Below are 23,733 nucleotides of genomic sequence, written 5' to 3' on the forward strand. Positions count from 1 at the left end.
TATACATGTAAGCCACCCCTAAGGTAGGACGAAGGCATCCCCATGGGCAGGGTACAGTGTATTTGAAAGGTAGGACATATGCTAGTGTGTTGTACATGTCCTGATAGTGAAATACTGCTAAATTTGTTTTACACTATTGCAAAGCCTATCTCTCCGACTGGGCTACGTATGAATTGCCTCGAAATATAATTTAAGTGCAGTTCCCATTGGGAGTAAATAGAGATGTGGAGTTTGGAGTCTCTGAACTCACAATTTAAAAATACATCTTTTGGTAAAGTTGTTTTTTAGATTTTAGATGGGGTCACATTTAGATCCAAGTCACATACGCATGGATTGGCAACACCGCTCTCTGTGATGAACGTCAGAGTCTTCTTCAAGGGAGGTAAAGACATCTTGGTCTCAGAGGCATTCAGAGCAGAAATTGAAACCTTTACAATACCAAGTCAATCTGGGCGAAGGCTGGCATGTAAGGAAGTGTTATTGCAGGAACTGGTACAATGTAAATAATTTTCCATTACATGACCTACAGAGTTAACATATGAAGGCGCTATATATCACAAATATTAATACATGTTCTGTAAACACAAAACAAACATTTTTAATCGAACCCAACAAACAGAAAAGAATACATTTCACAACTGATGGCCATGGCGCCAATGCAAGGGCCCCAGAGTAGGGTTAATATGAAGCTGAGTTTATCAACCACATTGTACACCATGTGCACTTTTTTTAAAGCACATTAAGGCTCAGAGCAGGCGGGCTGCTTTACAGATGCAGAACTATGGGGGTAATGCAGATTTCTTTCAGTCTAATACTTGTCTCTAGAGGAGTGTTTTCGCTACCAAGAGTCCACAATACCACAAAGGACTGTGCCAAGGCGTGTGTGGAGGAAAATGGAAGTCCACATTGGATTAAAAAAAAATGCACGAGTCCTAACAGTGGTACTGACGAGGCATGAGGAGAGAATTACCATTGGCCATTAAATAGTAGGTGACTCTTCGAGCCATTACCCTCTAGAAGCGTCCCACTTCTTCTTTTTAATCTCACCAGCAATCACCACTAATAAAGGTGAACTATCACACAGGTGATTGATTAGGTGTTTTTAGCCTTTCTTTAGCACAACAGGATCCCATCACTATCAAGACGGTGCTTAATTTGTGCTTGTTGTTCCCGGGGCTATTTTTGAGGGCCGGGGCTTAGTCTTCTGCCTCAAGCGTTTGCTGCGAGCAAAAGGCACGTTTGGGAAAGACGGAGGAAGAATAAAATGAAAAAGCGTCACAACGAGAGAAAGCTGAAAGCTGCAGGTATGTGCAGAAGGGGCAGGGAGTAGCTTATATGGATTTTAGAGGCCCGAGATGGCTTCAGGATTACGCCGCCTCGGTATTCCGTGTTCGCACATTTAATTGCAGCAGCCGCGGGTTTAAGAGGAGGGCTTTGGCACCGGCACCTTTTTATTTACAAATTAAGCACTGTATCAAGACAATCTTTATCTCTGCACTCCCCCCAAGTTCCTTTAACTACGAGGTTAAGTCCATCCAGGTGGTATTATCCTACCTGGATGGGCCTAGGTGGTCATATGATGAAGTCTGACACTATATAGTGTGTGAGACCACCTAGTCCATAAGGACAAATTCCCCTCAAAACCACCCCCGAAATACGAATAAGTCCTGAAGTTCGGGATATATAAACAGCCTAGGGCAAATTAAATTTACTTTGCACCCATAAGTTACCCTAAACTCCTTGTGCATTTGTTGTGCATGTAGAGCACACATATGCCCAAGGCACTTTAAAAAAAAGCATTTTGGGGTGCTTTATTTTTTATTTTTTATTGCATATGGTTCCCATCGACTTGAAGTCGATGGTAACTGCATTTCCTAAATGCCCAATTTGCATTTAGGAAATGCTTTGTACAGCTGAATAGGAATCACACATAGGTAATCCCTATGAATTTTCTATTCAGAAGATCACAAACTGCGATTTCTACTGGGTGGAAATTGCAAGTTGTGATTCTCTAAAGGGTTCTGTACATCTGAAAAGACCATTTTCCATTTCTTAACAGCCCGAACTAGTGATTCGGACCGTTAAGAAATGCAAAATGGCTTTTTACATTTGGCCCATTATATAGATGTTTGAAAGGAAGCTGTGATCCCACAGATGCTGCTAAAATGTAGTCAACTCGTCAACAGTTGATAGGAAACATTATTTCTTTCTGGTTAAAGGGGCGGGGCTTCAGCTCAAGCATGGCACTTGCCTCAAGCACATTCTTCGAGCAACTATAGAAGTAATGGACAGGAAACAGCAAAATGGACAGCAGGTTTAACACTTCCCACAATGATAATAACACATTCCATCTTGTGACTGGAGTTTATGGTTCAAACCATTTGTTTTTTAAGGAAACCACATCGAAAGTAGACACAAATCTGAGCATATGCATATTGCAGGGTAGAGTGACTCTCCCCACATTGGAACTTTTACCTAATACCTTTGTGTTTTACCCTAATGGATTCATCTAAAGTTCTTGCTTCAACAGGAAAAAGATGGGAAAGTGTAATCAGTATCCTCAAATTGATTCGTGGGAGCATTGCAGGTGCGTCAAACAGAATATAGTATGGAAGATGTGTGGCTTCATATGAATTTAGATAAGCTCCAAACTTACTATTGAAATTACATTTTTTATTGTTTTCGTTTTTGTTTGCAAATTAAATAAAATGTGTTATCATTTGTGTATGTGTTTGATGGAATGCTTTTTTCTGTATGTTTTGTGTATTGTTTTGTGGTGCAGATCAGCACAGTGTTTAGACATGGGTCCCCGGCTTCCAGTAATGACTACGTTTGGGAGGAGGTCCCCGGATTTCAATAATGATCCAGTGGGGGTTCCCGGGCTCCAGTAATGATAAAGTGGGGGTTCACAGTAGTCAAAAAGTTGGGAACCACTGTGTTAGCCCAATTCGTAGATGTATAGTACAGTAACAAACTGTAAAACTAGATTTGTGAAGAATGTAATCCTCTTACTGACACCACAGAGCAGCTGTTTACACGTCAACACAATTTAGCATCATCATAGCAGCACTTTTAGAAAATATTGGGACCGTTTTTTGGAGGAACACAAAAGTGAGCAACACAAGTGAGTTCGAAATGAGGATTCTCTGTCCATGCCAACATGACCACCTGACTGGACTGCTAAGCCTGAACTAAGAGAGAAGGCGAAAGTAGCAGCTGGACTATTTAGCATACTCAAAGGAAATCAACCTCAACCCAATCCTTCTCCTGGCAGTATGGCACAGATTGTGATGGCAATGCAGGTTCTCTGGGGCACATGCTGTCTTAGTAACCATTCCTGGTGATGAAGGTGGATTGTATCTCCTCGGCTTTTGTATTGTATTGTATTGTAATAGTATTTATATAGCGCTTACTACCCCTGACGAGGCGTCAAAGCGCTTTTCAGTGAGTAGCAATGAGAATACTGCTCATTATTCTACTCTAGCTCTTACTTCAATCTCACCAGAGAGCAAAAATGTGTGTTATCTGTACTTCTAGTTCTCCATCAAAAACAACTTCATCCCTGGTAAGGGACCCGGCCAATCTCCACTGTGTTGCAGTTGTGTGGGGCCTCTCAACATCAAATTAGAACCGGGGGTGCTGTGTGGTTAGTGACCATAAAGGGGTAGCACTTAAAGACTCTGCCAATCGTTTTTAAAGACAGAAAACCTTTTTTCTTGTTGTTTTGATTTTTTTTTTTTAATGCATCTGTGCACTTTTGATCACATTTCAGCGGTAAAGGGCAGATTCGAAGACAAATTACTGTATGTTTTATGTATTTCGAATACTTTTATCTTGCAGACCTAGCCACACAACAATCTGAGCTCTTCACAAGAAACAGGCAAGTACAATACAGTATTTGGAGAGATAAAATCAACAGTAATATATATATATATATACATACACATATATATATATATCTCATCAAAGAGATGGAATAAGCAAAGGTGATGGTATCTTGAGGATTCAGCCTTTAGGGTTCTGAATAATTGGGTCTTTTGTTTCTCCTGAAAGACACAAGGTTGTCGTTAGTCTTGGAGATGGGGATGAGAATGGCTGGTTCAGCATTTTGGTTTTTCTTACTTTTGAGATTTCAACGATCAAAAGTTATTTGCTTGTGATTCTTCTCTTTCCACTGGTGCTGGTACCGATGTCTTTCAAGGAGGAGAAGAGGTCTTGGTGTTATTTTGTGGGTTATACAAGCTTTTCTGAAATGGATAGTGGGACATCTAGGTGCAGCTAGTTAAGTTATTTATTGATGAGGGTCATATGTTCTAATTTTGTGGCATCTTTAAGAAGGCGTACAGCCAAGTGCAGTCACCACAGAGAAGGGCTTGCGCTGGTTTGGGGAGACCTTGAAGTCCAGACCTGCTACCGCTGCAGTGCGAGAGGCCAAGTGCTTGCACATGGTCCTAAAATCTTGAGGTGAGATGGAAAGTTCAAGTCTCCTGAGCAGGTGGAGCTGGAAAGATGTTTTTCACCAATTTGAAGATGTGTAGAAACAAGGGATTTTTTTTTAGCTGAAAGAGAATCGATGCCATTTGGCTGCAGAGACCAAGATGTGAGTGCGGATAGTTCAGAGAGAATTACTATCCATTTATGGACTGGTGTTGTCAGGCCATAAAAGTGGAGGACAAGACATTTGGTTTTTGAAGGGTTCGAGAAAGAACGCATTCATCCATATTGAGGGGTTACCAATTGATATGTTTGCAGAAGAGGTGTTTAAAGTTAAAGTCAAGAGCCTGAGGCACACTGGTGTAATGTTATACTGTTGGTGTGAAGCAGAGAATCAAGAGTTCTTGTGTAAAGGTTGAATAAAGGAGGCTAGAGGAGAGAGGCTGTAGATACTCCGCAGCTGAGAGGGTGAGGGAAATGATCTAAAGAAGTCAATTTTTAGGAACTGAGATCTGGATTTGATGAACGATCTAAAATATTTTACACTATATAATTTGGAGGATATGTTCAGTCAGAAATCTGCAGAGCTGTTCTTTCTGCTGAGCTAGCTCCTTAGACCCTGCACCTGAGCAGTGCTACTTGCATCCTTTGAAGGGGCAGAATATTATTAGCTAATATCTCAAAACCATGGAACCTGCTGCACATAGAATCCACTCACTTGGAGACCAGGAAGGAACTTAAATCCTACCTACTCTGATCCCTCCTTTTATTTTCCGCTAGTGACCATGCATCTTAAAAGGGTTCCAGGAAGCTTGACGAAGTGCAGTATCTATTAACTTATTAGGAAAGAGATAAACTGGCTTAATACAGAGACATCAGACCTGTGTTAGGTGTCATAGTCATCGCCAAAAATACTGGTGCCTGACAAAAACATCACCTTAATGAAATTATTGGGGAAATCGAGCAACAATGACATGACTGTGGCAAGTATCCCGTTATCTGCCAGGAACCAAGTGCATCTATGCAGGTTCCATGTTACTGTGAGGATGAAGTCCCAATTTTAAGAGTTCTCATTTCTAAATTTTCTACATTTCTAAAAGTGGCATTTAGCAGCAGGCATTCTAAAGAACAAACGTATAAGATCTATGTGTGCATCGCGAAAGGAAGCCTCGACGAACCTTTAATGATGTTAAATGTTGCTTAAATGTCAGGTTCCATTGGTTTTAGATTTCAGTGCTGCTGAGATACAACCTAAGAGTGTAAGGTCATCCAGAGACAACATGCGCTGACACCATTCTAGTACGTCCTTGGTTGCTTCCTGGGACACGTGCTGCTGATGTCACCCCAGGATCCAGGTTTGCTACCATGTATTGATGTATGAAGTTATGTGCCAGTGATAACTTTATGAAAGCGGCTAATAAGATAAGATGTCTTGATCACAAAGGCTTTCAGTCATCCCAGGCAGTGGCAGAATCACAAAATAAATATTACTTTATACAGCAGTGCATGCAAAGGAAGCTACGCTTGGATCAAGATAAGAAGAAAAGCGATGAGAAGAAATGCGACCACGAGGGTTGCAACAACTCGTATCCGCAGTAGAATTTAAGACTAAAATCCTTAAAATGAAAAGACTACTGCAAACAGCCTGCAATGTTCAGCACTAAAAGTAAAACGGTCTAGAGGGGCAGAGCTGCTGACACAAACACTACTTGAGAAATTTAGTCCCATATCCAGGGAAACATTTGCAATTATTGTTGTGCCAACAAAGCACTCAAGCCGTCAAGAAAACTCTTTGAAAAGTCACAATGTGGAAATGTGCTCTCTCTGCTTCGCTAGGAATTACTGAGGCGATTGCTCAAGTGTGGGAAGTGGGACTAGCTGAGCTTTTGAATCCAAACATAGCTTGGCGATCTTAAGAAGGAAAAGAGCAACAAAAAAAACCAAACAAACACGAAATGTGCTGCGTTACCACACTGCACCTTGCCTACTGATCAGCGCACCAAAGATTAACTATCAATGGTTGAGTGGATCTAAGGAAGAGAGTCCATGGTCCTCCACAGTGCACACGTGCACACACAACAGTAAGCTGGAGAATTACTGATAGAAGTGAATATGTTACGCTATTGTCATTTCTACAGTGAACTTTGTGTCACTGGTGTGGCTTCAGCTTTCGACATGTTCAACCTGGTGCTGAAATTACCATAGCAACACAAAAGGATGATGGACGGAGTGCTGAAACGTTTCAAACACTCACCCCACTCACAGATCTGGGTTTAATCCATTGTTCTTTTGCTCACTGTGCCACTCCAGGTGGACACTGCCATATGCAAATCAGTCTTGACCCTGTTCCCCATGGGAACAGTCCAGCCCGAATTGCCAGGCCAAGTCCTCCCTGGACCGGAAATAAGCATCCTGGGACTGGTTTCAGGGTATCACCCTTCATCAGCCAGTCTAGCTTGAATCCAGTTGCAGATCCGGTTCTTATTCAGTGGGTATTGCGTTTTGGTCATACTTTTAGTTAGGAGGGGGCGTCTTAGTCATTCAGGTGTGGACATAGGTGTTTGGGTTTTGTGGGTCTAGGACAGAGTTATTTGCCAATTGCTTGGACATTTTCTAGATCAATAAACATGACTTGCCAGCAGATGTGGTAATGTCCCAAGTGGCATGTCTGGCTGGGCTTGACGTATGTTAGGCTCAATGCCAAGTACGTTCAGCGGTATGTGGGTGTGGCCATATCAAAGGTGCAGCGTGGCGATAGCAGCCACATTGCAGATCTGTGCTAAGTGGGATGCGAGTGGCGTGTTGTCTCAGAGGTGTACTGTTGAAACTTTCTGTTGCTTTGTTCCTTTGTGATTCCCAGAGGAAGCACCATACACCCCGACACATATCACTTGCACAGCTGCAGATGTTAATGAAGTCAATTGTACCTACTTGGACACAGACCAGCAAAACACAGCCATCCACCTCTGGGTGCTGCTGATATGGCACCAGACGAGCCGGATTTATAAACTTTACAAGAAAGGGATTCAAGTTCAAACAATTTATTAGATTTGGAACATACATGAAACATGAAAATAAATATTTTGTAAATCACAACAAATCTAAGTATGCATTATGAGAATGAGGTAATAAGCCCCAGTGTAAACAAAGTAAGACTGGAGAGATAAAATGAAGTGAACTAAAAATGTGGTTAACTTGGAATCCATATGCATTACATCTTTAGGTTGTTGATCTAAGGAGAAAATAAACACAATACATGTGAGAACTGTTTCATGTTTAACTTATGTTTCAGTTTTCACATATCTGTTGTTCCGGTTTCAATTTTTTCCATATGGAGTGTTTCTTAGACATGAAATAGGGCTTCTCTGGTATTGGTACAGACCCTACAGCGGAGAACCACCTCCCTTTCTGGTGGATAAACTGAAGGATAGAAAATAGAGAACTGTAGGTTTGGTAAGACAAAGCCGCCTGGGAAGGAGGCACTGGACAATTTTATTACAAGAGAGCCGGGCTGATCTCAGCGGGTTGAAAGGCGCACGACAAATCAGAGAAAGTTGCATGTATTACGGCTTGTACCTACTGAGGCTCCTAAAACAAACGCCCTGTTATACGTCTACGCGGGAATGACATTTCTGTGTTAATTTAAAGGCAAAAAATATAACTGAAGATGTTTGTTCTTTGAAGTGTAAGAGACAACTGATCATCCATGACTATGTCTATATTCCTCACCCTATAGGGGAAGGTAATAAGATGGAAGGGTTGACGATACTTGAGATTAAACCGAAGGGTCCCACTCTGTATGGGAAACATACGCGCTTGTCGCATCCTGGTCCAGTTCTCTAAATCACGCTCCTCTTTTTTGCCTACGTTTGAAATGTCATGGCCAACTCTTCTACGCACGCCCATGCTCCTTTTAAGAACTGCTGTGATTCCTTTTCTCTAGGTCTTTATTTTAAAGTGATTTGATGGTCTTAAGCCCTAAACTACGCTTTTGTTAACAATACAACAAATAATGAAAATGTCACTTACCCAGTGTACATCTGTTCGTGGCATTAGTCGCTGCAGATTCACATGTTTTGCACAGTCCGCTGCCTGGTGTTGGGCTCGGAGTATTACAAGTTGTTTTTCTTCGAAGAAGTCTTTTTTGGTCACGGGACCGAAGGACTCCTCCCTCTTCGGCTCCATTGCGCATGGGCGTCGACTCCATCTTAGATTGTTTTCCCCGCAGAGGGTGAGGATGGAGTTGTTTGCTATAAATAGTGCCCATGCAATGGAGTGAATACGTATGTACATAAAAAGTTTATAATAATTATTTACAAATGTACAAATGTTTAAGATTTAAGATCTCCTTCTAAACGGCTACAGGCTTCCCGGGGAGGCGGGAGGGCACATGTGAATCTGCAGCGACTAATGCCACGAACAGATGTACACTGGGTAAGTGACATTTTCAGTTCGATGGCATATGTTGCTGCAGATACACATGTTTTGCATAGACTATAAAGCAGTTACCTCCCCTAAAAGCGGTGGTTTAGCCTGTAGGAGTTGAAGTAGTTTGGAATAATGTTCTTAGTACAGCTTGGCCCACTGTAGCTTGTTTTGCATTTAGTACGTCTACACAGTAGTGTTTAGTAAATGTATGAGGCGTAGACCAGGTTGCAGCCTTACATATTTCGCTCATAGGAATGTTTCCTAGAAAGGCCATTGTAGAACCTTTCTTTCTGGTTGAGTGTGCCTTTGGTGTAATAGGCAATTCTCTTTTGGCTTTAAGATAGCATGTTTGAATACATCTGACTATCCATCTAGCAATGCCTTGTTTAGAGATTGGATTTCCTATGTGTGGTTTTTGAAAAGCTATGAACAGTTGTTTTGTTTTCCTGATTAGCTTTGTTCTGTCAATGTAGTACATTAGTGCTCTTTTGATGTCTAATGTATGTAGTGCCCTTTCAGCCACGGAATCTGGTTGTGGGAAGAACACTGGCAATTCTACTGTTTGATTTAAATGGAATGGTGAGATTACTTTTGGTAGAAATTTTGGATTTGTTCTTAGAACTATTTTATTTTTGTGTATTTGAATAAAAGGTTCTTGTATGGTAAATGCCTGTATTTCACTTACTCTTCTGAGGGATGTGATTGCAATGAGAAATGCGACTTTCCAGGATAGATATTGCATTTCACAGGAATGCATGGGTTCGAAAGGTGGACCCATGAGTCTTGTTAAGACGATGTTAAGGTTCCATGAAGGAACTGGTGGTGTTCTTGGTGGTATAATTCTTTTTAGCCCTTCCATGAATGCTTTAATAACTGGTATTCTAAATAGAGACGATGAATGAGTAGTTTGTAGGTAAGCAGATATTGCTGCGAGGTGTATTTTTATAGATGAAAAAGCGAGATTCGCTTTTTGCAAATGTAGTAAGTATCCCACTATGTCCTTTGTAGAGGCATGCAATGGTTGGATTTGATTGGTATGGCAGTAGCAAACAAATCTTTTCCACTTAGATGCATAGCAGTGTCTAGTGGAAGCTTTTCTATCTTGTTTTATGACCTCCATGCATTCTTGTGTGAGGTCTAAGTGTCCGAATTCTAGGATTTCAGGAGCCAAATTGCCAGATTCAATGATGCTGGGTTTGGATGCCTGATCTGTTGTTTGTGTTGTGTTAACAGATCTGGTCTGTTGGGTAGTTTGACATGCGGTACTAGTGAAAGGTCTAGTAGAGTTGTATACCAAGGTTGTCTTGCCCATGTGGGTGCTATTAGTATGAGTTTGAGTTGGTTTTGACTCAACTTGTTTACTAGATATGGAAGGAGAGGGAGAGGGGGAAAAGCGTATGCAAATATCCCTGACCAACTCATCCATAGAGCATTGCCTTGTGATTCGCGGTGTGGGTACCTGGATGCGAAGTTTTGGCATTTTGCGTTTTCTTTTGTTGCGAACAAATCTATCTGGGGTGTTCCCCAAATTTGAAAGTACTTGTTCAGAACTTGGGGGTGAATTTCCCATTCGTGGACTTGTTGGTGGTCTCGCGAAAGGTTGTCTGCTAGTTGGTTTTGGATCCCTGGAATAAATTGTGCTATTAGGCGAATGTTGTTGTGAATCGCCCACTGCCATATTTTTTGTGTTAGGAGGCACAATTGTGTTGAGTGTGTTCCTCCTTGTTTGTTTAAATAATACATTGTTGTCATGTTGTCTGTTTTGACAAGAATGTATTTGTGTGTTATTATGGGTTGAAAGGCTTTTAACGCTAGAAATACTGCTAACAGTTCTAGGTAATTGATATGAAATTTTGTTTGGTGTACATCCCATTGTCCTTGAATGCTGTGGTGATTGAGGTGTGCTCCCCACCCTGTCATGGAAGCATCTGTTGTTATAACGTATTGAGGCACTGGGTCCTGAAATGTCCGCCCTTTGTTTAAATTGTTGCTGTTCCACCATAGAAGCGAGAGGTATGTTTGGCGGTCTACCAACACCAGATTTTGAAGTTGACCCTGTGCCTGTGACCATTGTGATGCTAGGCACTGTTGTAAGGGTCGCATGTGTAGTCTTGCGTTTGGGACAATGGCTATGCATGATGACATCATGCCTAGAAGTTTTAGCACAAATTTTGCTTGTATCTTTTGGTTTGGAAACATAGCACTTATTACCTTGTGGAATGCTTGCACTCTTTGTGGACTTGGAGTGGCAATTCCCTTTGATGTGTTGATGGTTGCTCCTAGATATTGTTGTGTCTGACACGGTTCGAGGTGTGATTTTGTATAGTTGATGGAGAAACCCAGTTTGTGAAGGGTTTGTATGACATATGTGGTGTCGTTTGTGCACTTTTTTACTGTGTTGGTCTTGATTAGCCAATCGTCCAGGTAAGGAAACACATGTATCTGTTGTCTCCTGATATGTGCTGCTACTACTGCTAGACATTTTGTGAACACTCTTGGTGCAGTTGTTATTCCGAATGGCAACACTTTGAATTGGTAATGTATTCCTTTGAATACGAACCTTAGGTACTTTCTGTGAGAAGGGTGTATCGGTATATGAAAGTACGCATCTTTTAGTTCTAATGTGGTCATGTAATCTTGCTGTTTGAGCAGTGGAATGATGTCTTGTAGTGTGACCATGTGAAAGTGGTCCGATATGATGTAGGTATTTAGTGTCCTGAGATCTAATATTGGTCTTAATGCTTTGTCTTTTTTTGGAATTAGAAAGTACAGGGAGTAAACTCCTGTGTTTTTTTGTTGTACTGGTACTAACTCTATTGCATCCTTTTGCAGTAGTGCTTGAACTTCTAGTCCTAAAAGTTCTAAATGTTGTGGTGACATTTTGTGTGTTTTTGGAGGGATGTTTGGTGGGAATTTGTGGAATTCTATGCAATAGCCATGTTGGATTATTGCTAATACCCAATTGTCTGTTGTAATCTGCTGCCAAGATTGGTAGAATTGGCTTAGTCTTCCCCCCACTGGTGTTGAGTGAAGGGGTTGTGTGACTTGAAAGTCACTGTTTTGGTGGAGGTGTTTTTGGAGTCTGGAATCTTCCCCTACTCCTTGGGAATTGACCCCCTCTATATCCCCTGAAACCTCCCCTTTGGAATGAACCCTGATATGGTGTGGTTCTTGTTTGTTGGCTGGTGGTGTCTGTGGGTTGGCCACGAAACCCCCCTCTAAATGGAGTTTTTCTAAAAGAGCCTCTGCTCTGCGGGGAGTAGAGTGCGCCCATGGCTTTGGCCGTGTCTGTGTCCTTTTTAAGTTTTTCAATGGCTGTGTCCACTTCAGGGCCAAAAAGTTGTTTCTCGTTGAAGGGCATATTAAGGACAGCCTGCTGGATTTCAGGTTTGAAGCCTGAAGTGCGGAGCCAAGCGTGTCTCCTTATGGTGACAGCAGTGTTGACTGTTCTCGCTGCAGTATCGGCTGCGTCCAGTGAAGAGCGGATTTGATTGTTTGAGATCGTTTGTCCCTCTTCAACTATTTGCTGCGCCCTTTTTTGGTATTCCTGGGGAAGATGGTCTACGAGAAGTTGCATCTCATCCCAGTGTGCGCGGTCATATCTGGCCAGCAGCGCTTGAGAATTTGCGATGCGCCACTGGTTGGCTGCCTGTGATGCTACTCTTTTTCCTGCCGCATCAAATTTTCTGCTTTCTTTGTCCGGAGGTGGGGCGTCGCCAGATGTATGGGAATTTGCTCTCTTGCGAGCTGCCCCTACTACTACGGAGTCAGGTGGTAACTGCGAAGTAATAAACACTGGGTCTGTGGGTGGAGGTTTGTATTTCTTATCCACCCTTGGGGTGATGGCTCTTGATTTTACGGGCTCTTCAAAAATTTGTTTTGCGTGCCGTAACATCCCTGGTAGCATTGGGAGACATTGATATTGGCTATGTGTAGCCGAGAGGGTGTTAAATAAAAAATCATCCTCTATAGGATCGGAATGCAGTTGGACATTGTGGAATTCTGCAGCCCTAGCCACCAGTTGCGAGTATGAGGTACTGTCCTCTGGCGGTGACGGCTTTGTGGGGTATGAATCGGGATCATTGTCCGGCACTGGGGTGTCATATAGGTCCCAAGCGTCTTGATCCTGATTATCTTGACTTATGGTAGTTTGCGCTGGTGAGTGCATTTGTGGCGGTGTTTGTGCCGGCGATGCCTGTTGTGGTGGAGAGGGCGGAGGCGTGACTTTTTTAACCACTTTGGCTTGTGGTTGTGCGTCATCCTTGAGAAGTCCGATCCTTCTTTTCCTCATTATTGGGGGAAGGGTTGATATCTTCCCTGTGTCTTGCTGGATGTACAGTCTCTTTTGTGTGTAGTCTGATTCTACACTTTGGAGCTCTTGTCCAAATCTGTGCATCTGGCCACTTATTCCTTGTTCCTCTGTGTAGGATGAAGGTGTGGAACTTTTCGGCGCCGAGAGAGAATCTTTTTTCGGCTTCGGCACCGACAGAATTTTTGTGGCTTTCGGCAGTGTGTCTCGGTGCCGATGTTTTTCGGTGCCGGCATCTTGTTTTTGCCTCTCGGAGCCGCTCTCTCGGCTCCGAGGTTGCTCCATGGGGGTCCCTCGACCTGAGTCGGGTGTCTTCGCTATGGGCGTGCCCTTTTTCGGCGCCTTCGACGGGTCGCCGGTTTTATGGGTCGAGCCATGGCCTGTTGGCAGTGGCGTCCCCTGGGCTTTTGTCTTCTCTATGGTTTTAATTTTCGACGTCTTACTCACTGTTTGTTGCTGTTGTTCGACGTCGGAGTCTCCGGATTCTGATTCCGGAACCGAGAATGTTTCTTCTTCGTCGTCGAAACGTTGTTTTGTTGGCGTGGACGCCATTTGTAGACGCCTGGCTCTTCGGTCCCGGAGTGTTTTTCTGGACCGGAAGGCTCGACAGGCCTCACAGGTATCCTCCTTGTGCTCGGGGGACAAGCACAAGTTACAGACCAAGTGCTGATCTGTATAAGGATACTTACTGTGACATTTTGGGCAGAAACGAAACGGGGTCCGTTCCATCGGCTTCGATGTCGCACGCGGTCGGGCCGACCAGGTCCCGATGGGGGAATCGAAGCTACCCCAAAGTCTTCCGATGATCGGTGTCGATGTACCTAACTATCCCGATACCGAACGGAACAATACCGACGCTTTCTTCCGAGATTCTGACTAACTTTCCGAACCGAAACACGGAGCGAAAAGGAATACGTCCGAACCCGACAGCGGAAAAAAACAATCTAAGATGGAGTCGACGCCCATGCGCAATGGAGCCGAAGAGGGAGGAGTCCTTCGGTCCCGTGACCAAAAAAGACTTCTTCGAAGAAAAACAACTTGTAATACTCCGAGCCCAACACCAGGCAGCGGACTGTGCAAAACATGTGTATCTGCAGCAACATATGCCATCGAACATATAGTTACTGATGCTTTTAAAAGTCAAATTAAAAGGTTCAAGACATAGAAGTGACTGTGTCTAACGCCTTAGCCTAGTGGTTCTTAATCTTTTGACTTCTGTTGGCCCCCACTTTCTTTTTACTCATAGCTGGGGATATCCGCCTCAATTAGCACACAAAACAACACACAGATGTACAAAAACAAATATAAATCAAACAACCAAATTATGATTTTAGTTTTACATTCACAAATGTATACAAAATTTTAAACTGGAAAGTTAGAGCTTTTCAAGGTATAGTTGTGTTTGTAAAAGGCGAAGAGTGATGCTAGGCTCTAGCAGATCACTTTGGGCCAGATGTATCAAACGCTTTGCATTCGCAAACGGTGGGAATCACAAAATTTGGCCGTTTGCGAATGCAAAAATGCCTTTCACAATGTATGAAAGGCATTCGCAAGGCAATTTTAAGGAATTGCAACTAGCGATTCCTTAAAATTGCGACCCCATTTGTAGAATCGCAAATTGCGATTCTCTAAATAAGAAATCGCAAATAGAGAATTCCTATTTGCGATTCCCAAAGCACATGTATCAAGCATTTCCTAAATGCGAATTGGGCATCTAGGAAATGCAATTACCACCAAATCCAATTTGGTGGTAAGCATGTGCAATTTTTAAAAATGCATTACAAATGCATTTTTAAAAATTACATGTAGCGCACACATGCCCGCAAACTTTTTTTGGGGTGCATCAGAGGGGGCCTTAGGCCCCCAGCACCCTGGGGTTTGTATTACCTAATTTGTGAATTCCTAACTGGAATTCGCAATTTGGGAAATGCAAAACCATTCGCACCTCAATGGAGTCGCATTCTCTATTTGCCATTCGGTAATATCGTTTGCGAATTTAAAGAAATCGCTATTACAGAATCACAAATTTCATACATACCATTTTGCATTTCTTAAATAGCGATTTCTTAAAATTCGCTATTTAAGAAATGCAAATCGGATTTTTGGTACACTTGGCCCTTTTGTCTTTTTGGCTTCTAATGCCCGCTCTATTTGTTGGCACATACACAACTGAGGCCACTAATTATTCAGACTAGATTCCGTTTTCTGTATTTGTGCTACTCCCAGAAATCAAGATAAAGATACCAACTTAATTTTAGCCTCCAGTGTCAAACTCCTTCACATTTAACGAGCATTTAAAAATTGTCAACTTTGTTTATGTGTATGTACTTTACTGATCTGCTAATTTCCTAAACAGTCATGGACCCTCAGGAGTCCATGAACCACAGATAAATGTTACCGTCAGGAATTACCAATTCAATTTCAGGAAATGGGATTATTTTTTATCAGACATTAGATAACCAGCCTGGCATGTTTTCCTCCATTTTTTAGATGCTTTTCAGACACTAAGCTCATTTCACAGACACCAAAAGATCTTCTGAAACTTTGAGGCAAAGTCTACAATATGACCTGTTTGAGGTACACTTTGGAAGCACAGACGCAGCACAAATATAAGCTGCCTTATGTAAACTGAAATCTTCGTGAGGTTCTGGCACTAAAACTATTTCCAATAGGTTATAAATTAAGGACGCTATACGTAGTATTGAGCCATCTGTTGTGGAGTCCTTTTTTCATCCACATAGGTGTTCTGCTTACTGTTATACTAATAAAGATGAAATTCTTCAAGATTTGCCGGTGAGGTAGGCAATTTAGTGCACCAGGTAGGGCTCTTTCGACAGGACCGTATTCCCAAGATCGATGACTCGGGCGACTCCTATTGAAGAAGCTGCCTACCCAGCACGCTAAGATGTTTTCAGCAGGTATGTGACAGACCACTTTCATTTGCTTGTGAGTTTCATGATGTGGTCTATGGCGGGTGCTAAAAATGTCATTGTTTTAAGCATAATTCAATTTTAATTTTTAACAAGAAAGGAGTATTGCACTTGAATCCCAGGGAAAAAATATTTCACACTGCCATCCATGACTGAAACGTGGGTCAACCATGGATACCTAGAGGCTGGCAACAAAACAGAGTGGGTGTGCAGTTTATTGAACTTGGTAGGAATTCTCCACTCATGGACTGATTGTACCTTTTCCAGGTCTTCACCCATGAATGATAAGACTGTATTAACAAGCCATTCCCGGTGTACACCCTTATCATCCTCTTGTCTCCCCTCTGTTAGGGTTCACTAAATTTGTATAATGTAGACTGTTTTTTTAAACAATATATTTTCAAAAACATAAGACAGAAATTAAAACAATTGTAACTCTAGGGCTGAAAAAGAACACAAAAGCAATATTTACCTAGGAGACATTTCTCATGAACTGTGCAACAACAGAAATAGTGTTAGTTTGTATCAAGTACAAACTAACATTCTACCAAAAAACATATAGTATCAACATGAAAGGCACGTATTCCAGCTGAAGGCCGAAAGTGACCTCAAACCCTAGTCGGTGCCCCATTACATCATAGTGCAACAGAAGAAAGACTACCCTGGCCTCAAACTCTGCGAAAAATAACAATATGAAATTTCAACATAATACCCGCCCAGAGAAGGTTGGAGCAGTGGAAGGCGTTCCAGCAGAAACACCCACTACAGGCTTCCAGAATAACAAGAAAACTCTTGCGCCCCTCTGTCCCAAGTAAAGCAGGGCAATATAGACCCAGAAAACCAAAAGATGGCCGGACATAGCTTTCACGTACCTCCAGCGACACTGCGTACACATAGCGCACCCTATATAGGCACTGCAGTCGCAATCAAGGATCATTGTAAGTCTAACTGGAGACTGGTGGTTTAAGTATCTTACTGCATGAAAAACAAACTTAAAACCAAGGGTTAATAACAAAGAAGCTGATCGAAAAAGAGTATAGTGTTGCACTGACATATCGCCTTGTTGAGGGAAATCTAGAGAAACCTAGAGGCTGCAGGGTGCGAGAGTTCACCAAGAGATGGGAACTGGTTGGATAGCAGCTTGGTTGGGCAATCATGGTCCAGAAATGGCAGGTGTTTTTTTAAGCATTGCCCCCTTGCTTGAAAGCAAGAAACCAAAGAACAGATTTAGAAGAGAAGCTTCCAAGGACATTGAGAAAACTTCAATCCCAACTTTAAAATGCAAAGTGATACAAAAACTGACTCCTACCTTACCCATCCTTTCTGGATGGTCAGAGGTGTCTCTTGACGGCATAGCGTACAAGTCACAACATTGAACAGTATGGATTAAGTCGATGGTTTACCAAATTGGACACTAAAAATATCGCCATACCCCGGAATCCCAGTGGACACAGTTGTTACTGTGACCTGTAGGAGTGGTAAACAAGCCCCATGAAGAGCACAATTCTGCCTAAGCAGAGCTGCAGCTTTTAAGAAGGTTTGGTGAGCAGCAGTCTGGGTCAGACAAAATTACCAGCAATCAAGGAGGGAATTGTGAGCGGTACTCCTAACGCCGGATTTTCCTCTCCACTGTAGGCGGTAACATTACTTTGTATCACTTCAGATACTCGTTATGCAAGGCTCATGTCCACATGATCATCTCAGAAGGTTAGGCCCTTTCCAGATCTGTCCTACCTCAATGGAAGTACGCCCTGCAAATAATCCAAGAATAATGACAATATACTGCCCTGGAGTACTGTGGCTAACAAGCGTCACCCCCGCAGGACGAAACAGTGAGTCGACGTTCTGGGTTTTCAATCTGACACCAATAGCTTGGAGAGCACACAGATCTCTGCAAGATGTGCATCAATTTGCTTTCAGATCTCACAACTTTAGAAGGCCAGAGACAACTGTTATGTGCTTCACGAGTGCTCTCGCAACGTCCTCATTCGAGCGGATGAGACTTCTAACTGCCCTACTTCTGCTCACAACTCGCAGTACGTTTGATGTAAGGTTCACATTGATAGGGCGTCTGGATGAATGCATTGAATTCACAGAGAGGATACGTCACAGTATTTGCACCCCCCAGATTTAGTATTTTAACTTCAGTCCTTGCCAATGTCCATGCAGGAACCAAGTGCGCAACAAGTACCTGGAAACTGCCATCTTCTTACCGTTTCCTAGCAGCCCAAATACATTCAAATTACCCAGATTAAAGACTGCAGATATGTATTTATACCACTTCCCAGAGCGAGCAGAGAGCGACGATGATATTGAGGAAGATGTACAATGCTGGAGGACAAGGGCCCATAGTATTTTTTGGCAGTCTGGCCGTCCCCCACCAGGGCAACGGATCAGAATACTCTGCCCTGGTGGAGGTCGTGACTGCCAAATTTAGAAATGTCCAATGGCCCGATGGACATTTCTAGCATTTATAGGAACTGCTGTCAAGGTGGTTCCAGCGCCTAGAGACCCTCACGGGTGAATAGTGCACTTTACAAATTCCTGATTGATTGATTGAGTACACGCATTGGAACATTTCCCTAAGGCTCTCTCAAACATGACAGAGCATTTGGCAAAGTTTCCAAAGTGTTTTTATTTTCATATACAAAAACCCAAAGCGCCTCCCCTTGCCATGGGAATCATCTCAGGGGCATTTTTTTTTTTTTTACTGCTTATCATCGCCATAGTTTGGCTGGCGATTACGAGTAGTAAATAACGGATATATATATGTCCATCATGCTAGTTGGGCAGACGGACATACAGCCAATTCTACATCAGCCCTTAATCAGTCGGAGAAGCTTAGCCATGGATGCGACGAGTAGACCATATTAGCAGTAGACTCATTCCGTCACTGTTGCAACGGAGTATGCTTACCACCAACATTTAAACTAGGCCCTCAGTCAGGACAGCGTTTCAAAGTTAGCAGAAAAATCAACAAACTGCATTAAAGGACAGCCAATTACTTGAATTGCACAAAATAAACATTCTGAAAGTGTGCGTTAAATAAGTAAAGGAATTTAAAAAATGAAAAACTATGAAAACAATACGTCGTAAAAGTCTGAATTTGGGTTACTTTGCATCAGGGGCAGGGTGAGGATCATAGGTTGAGTTTTTGGGAGAGAGTAGGACTGAAGACAAGGGCAGGGTTAGGTTAAGGTCATAACAGCTGACAAAGCAGGTGCAGGCTAGGTATAGTGACTAGACCCACTTAAAAAATATATCACATTTGTAGCAAAATGGCTCCTTGTTGCAGTTACCCCCCCCACTTTTTGCCCGATATTGATATGGACTTGACTGAGAGTATGCTGGGACCCTGCTAACCAGGCCCCAGCACCAGTGTTCTTTCACTAAAAATGTACCATTGTTTCCACAATTGGCACACAGATAAGTCCATTGTAAAAGGTACCAGTGGTACCAAGGTCCCTAAGGGCTGCAGCATGTGTTGTGCCACCCTACGGGACCCCTCACCTAACACATGCACACTGCCACTGCAGATTGTGTGTGTTGGTGGGGAGAAAAAGGCAAAGTCGACATGGCATCCCCCTCAGGATGCCATGCACACACAATACTGCCTGTGGCATAGGAAAGTCACCCCTCTAGCTTAAGCGCCTTGAGACCCTCAAGGGTGAGTAGTGCGCTTTACAAATTCCTGATTCATTGATTGATTAAGGCAGGGTGCACTATACCACAGGTTAGGGCATAGCTGCATGAGCAAGATGCTCCTACAGGCTCTAAGTCCATTCTTAGAAATTGTAAGTACAGTGTGGCCATATTAAGTATAAGGTCTGGGAGTTTGTCAAAACGAACTCCACAGTTCCATAATGGCTACACTGAACACTGGGAAGTTTGGTAACAAACTTCTCAGAATAATAAACCCACACTGATGCCAGTGCTGGATTTATTACAAAATGCACACAGAGGGCATCTTAGAGATGCCCCCTATATTTTACCCAGTCCCTCAGTGCAGGACTGACTGGTCTGTGCCAGCCTGCCACTGAGGGACGGGTTTCTGACCTCCTGGGGTGAAAACCTTTGTGCTCTCTGAGGCCAGAAACAAAGCCTGCACTAGGTGGAGGTGCTTCACACCTCCCCCTGCAGGAACTGTAACACCTAGCAGTGAACCTCAAAGGCTCAGGCTTTGTGTTACAATGCCCCAGGGCACTCTAGCTAGTGGAGATGCCCGCCCCCCAGACACAGCCCCCACGTTTGGCAGCAAGTCTGGAGGAGATAATGAGAAAAACAAGGAGGAGTCACCCTCCAGCAAGGGCAGCCCCTAAAGTGTCCTGAGCTGAGGTAACCCCTTCTTTAGATAATCCTTCATCTTGCTTTGGAGGATTTCCCCCAGTAGGATTAGGGATGTGCCCCCTCACCAAAGGGAGAAAGCACAAGGAGGGTGTAGCCACCCTCAGGGACAGTAGCTATTGGCTACTGCCCTCCAGCCCTAAACACACCCCTAAATTCCGTATTTAGGGACGACCTGAACCCAGGATTTCAGATTCCTGATGACCTAACAAGAAGGACTGCTGACCTGAAAGCCCCGCAGAGAATAAAGAGAAAACTGCTTTGGCCTCAGCCCTACCGGCCTGTCTCCAGATACAAAGAACCTGCAACAGCGATGCATCCAGCGGGCCCAGCGACCTCTGCCGACTCAGAGGATTGCCCTGCAATTCCAAAGGACCAAGAAACTCCTGTGGACAGCAGCTCTGTCCAAAGCAACAAAGAAGAAACCATCTTTAAACGGACTCAACCCTGAAGCGTGAGTCCCCAACACTCTGCACCCGACGCCCCCAGCCCGTGTCAAGAGAAACCAACACTGCAGCGAGGACCCCAGGCAACTCCCACGGCGTTTCCACCCTGAGAAGACCTCCCTGCACCCCCACGGCGACGCCTGCAGAGAGAATCCAGAGGATCCCCCTGATCGTGACTGCCCGGTAACAAAGAACCCTACGCCTGGAAGAAGCACTGCACCGCAGCCCCCAGGCCTGAGAGGAACCAACTACGGGTGCAGGAGTGACCAGCAGGCGGCCCTCATCTTTGCCCAGTTGGTGGCTGGCCCGAGAAGCCCCCCTGTGCCCTGCCTGCATCGCCAGAGTGACCCCAGGGTCCCTCCATTGATTCCTATCTAAAACCAGACACCTACTTTGCACACTGGACCCGGCCGCCCCTGTGCCGCTGAGGGTGTATTTTGTGTGCCTTTTTGTGACCCCCCCCCCCAGTGCTCTACAAAACCCCCCTGGTCTGCTCCCTGAGGACACAGGTACTTACTTGCTGTAAGACTGGAACCGGAGCACCCCTAGTCTCCAAAGGCGCCTATGTTATTTGGGCCCTACTTTGACCTCTGCACCTGACTGGCCCTGTGTTGCTGGTGCTGGTTGTTTGGGGTTGCCTTGAACCCCCAACGGTGGGCTGCCTATGCCCCGGAGACTGAACTTGTAAGTGCTTTACTTACCTGATAAACTAACTTGTACTTACCTCCCCCAGGAACTGTTGATTTTTGCAGTGTCCACTTTTAAAATAGCTTATTGCCATTTTTGCCAAAACTGTGTACCTTATTGTTTTACTTCAAAGTTCCATATTTACCTATGCCAAGTACCTTACAATTTATGTATTTACTTGAATTCTGATTCCTGTGGTTCTACAATAAATTAATAAAATAATATTTTTCTATATAAAAGCCTATTGGCCTGGAGTTAAGTCTTTGAGTGTGTGTTCTCATTTATTGCATGTGTGTGTACAACGAATGCTTAACACTACCCTTTGGTAAGCCTACTGCTCAACCACACTACCACAAAATAGAGCATTAGTATTATCTAATTTTGCCACTATCAACCTCTAAGGGGAACCCTTGGACTCTGTGCACGCTATCTCTCACTTTGAGATAGTATATACATAGACAACTTCCTACAAAATCTGAATTATAAAACAGGATATTGTATGTACTCAGTATACTTCAAACTATTCAAGTGCTTCTTTTTCCCACTAATCTCCCAGATTAATTTAGAAATGTATCATTTGGAAAACATTAAGTTTGGTACAATTAGTAGGAAACAGTTCGGATAGGTTACCTGTCTGTTCATTTTCCATTTAGTTTGCAAACATTTTTTTTTTTTTTTTAAAACAGTTTGACCTGACCATAACTGCCTTTATACACTACCCTACTAGTATTTAACTGGGCAGATGTACAGATTTAACTTCAGCCCTTGGCATATTGGACTGACCATACTACACTGTCTCAGCATCTAAAATCAACCTACAAACCACCATCCGGACCCTTGTCTGAATACCTGTCACAGCTAAGTAAATATTGTGAGTATGTAGAGCGCGGGCGAATGAAGCAAGTATGAAGTGCATGCCCATTCATTGAACCACGGAAGATTCCAGGCAGTGCTTAATTTGAGCCAGTGGTTTCTGGTGCTCACCACCGGCACCTAATTGTCAACACCAGCACTTATGGCATTCTGCCAAATGGTGGTGCTGTTTGTGTAATTTAGAGATGAGCAGAACAACAGCTGTTTATTAAAAACGGTTGTTTATTAAATCAATATACATTGAAAACAACGAATACCTGCCGCCCAAGCTATTTTTATAGCTTTGGGGGACTCAAACAGTCTGCATTGTCACTCTTGCAGCAGTGAGATGGTTACTAATTGTGTAGGTAATGTCATTGGTAGCGCTGGCAGTAGCAATGAGTGCTGCAAGCTGCAGTGGACTCCTGACGAGGGTCCTGGCACCTATTTTATTTGCAAATTAAGCACTGGTCCCAAGAGCCTTCCCTTACCTGACAGATATTTCAGGTAGCCTCAAAGATGCAAGCTTAGCAGCTTTATGAGAAAACCCTTCTTACAATGTTTACATTTTTTATTAGATGCATGCTACCGTTTAGATGAGGGGTACCAATACTTCTGGGACAAAATTACAGATGTGATTATTTTTTTTAACAGTGGGGGACATAATATGATTGATAAAGGGGACCACAGAGGACAAGAAAGACAGAAGGAATTAGGACACGGAGACAGCACAGAAGGGTTCAGCGCAGTCTCTATTGGAATCAGCAGAGGGCGCTTCAGTGCCCAGTGACATCAGGCCACTTATATTTTTAACCGTATCTGAATTGACAGGATCAGTTTCACAAATGTGAGGACAGCAACACATCGTTAGCGTCACTCTACAATTAGTGACGATTTCTGTGTATGGGGGAATCATCACATTGAAGTACGCCGGGAAATCTGCACAAGTTCTAAACTTGCAGATGCCATCAAACCTCCATGTACTTATTCCTGTAAATCAATCAATCAGTATTTATAAAGCGCGGCTACTCACCTTTGAGGGTCTCAAGACGCTGTGAGGGACTCAAATAGGCTGGAGTGCTCACGATCTGCACATGAAAGTATGTCAGAAGCGTGCACCGCATGGTTAACATTGTGTTCTTTTTTTTTTTATTTGCATGAAAAATTCAAAGGCCTTCCTCTACTCCATCTGAAGGTTTTTTTTTTGTTGTTTTTTTTTTTAGTTTTCACACCCACTTTGCAGATTTACTCTAGCACATTTCACCTCTGTGGCTAACTTGGGTGGTAAAACCCACTGTTTCAG

The 23,733-nt window shown here is 43.3% G+C and overlaps 1 protein-coding gene across 2 annotated transcripts in view; it reads right to left on the reverse strand.

The window, feature by feature from the left end:
- Positions 1–23,733, reverse strand: part of ASXL2 (ASXL transcriptional regulator 2) — a 328,414-nt gene that overhangs the window by 32,449 nt on the left and 272,232 nt on the right. The window lies entirely within an intron of this gene.

Source organism: Pleurodeles waltl, chromosome 5 (genome assembly GCF_031143425.1).
Source record: "Pleurodeles waltl isolate 20211129_DDA chromosome 5, aPleWal1.hap1.20221129, whole genome shotgun sequence".
Lineage (NCBI taxonomy): Eukaryota > Metazoa > Chordata > Amphibia > Caudata > Salamandridae > Pleurodeles > Pleurodeles waltl.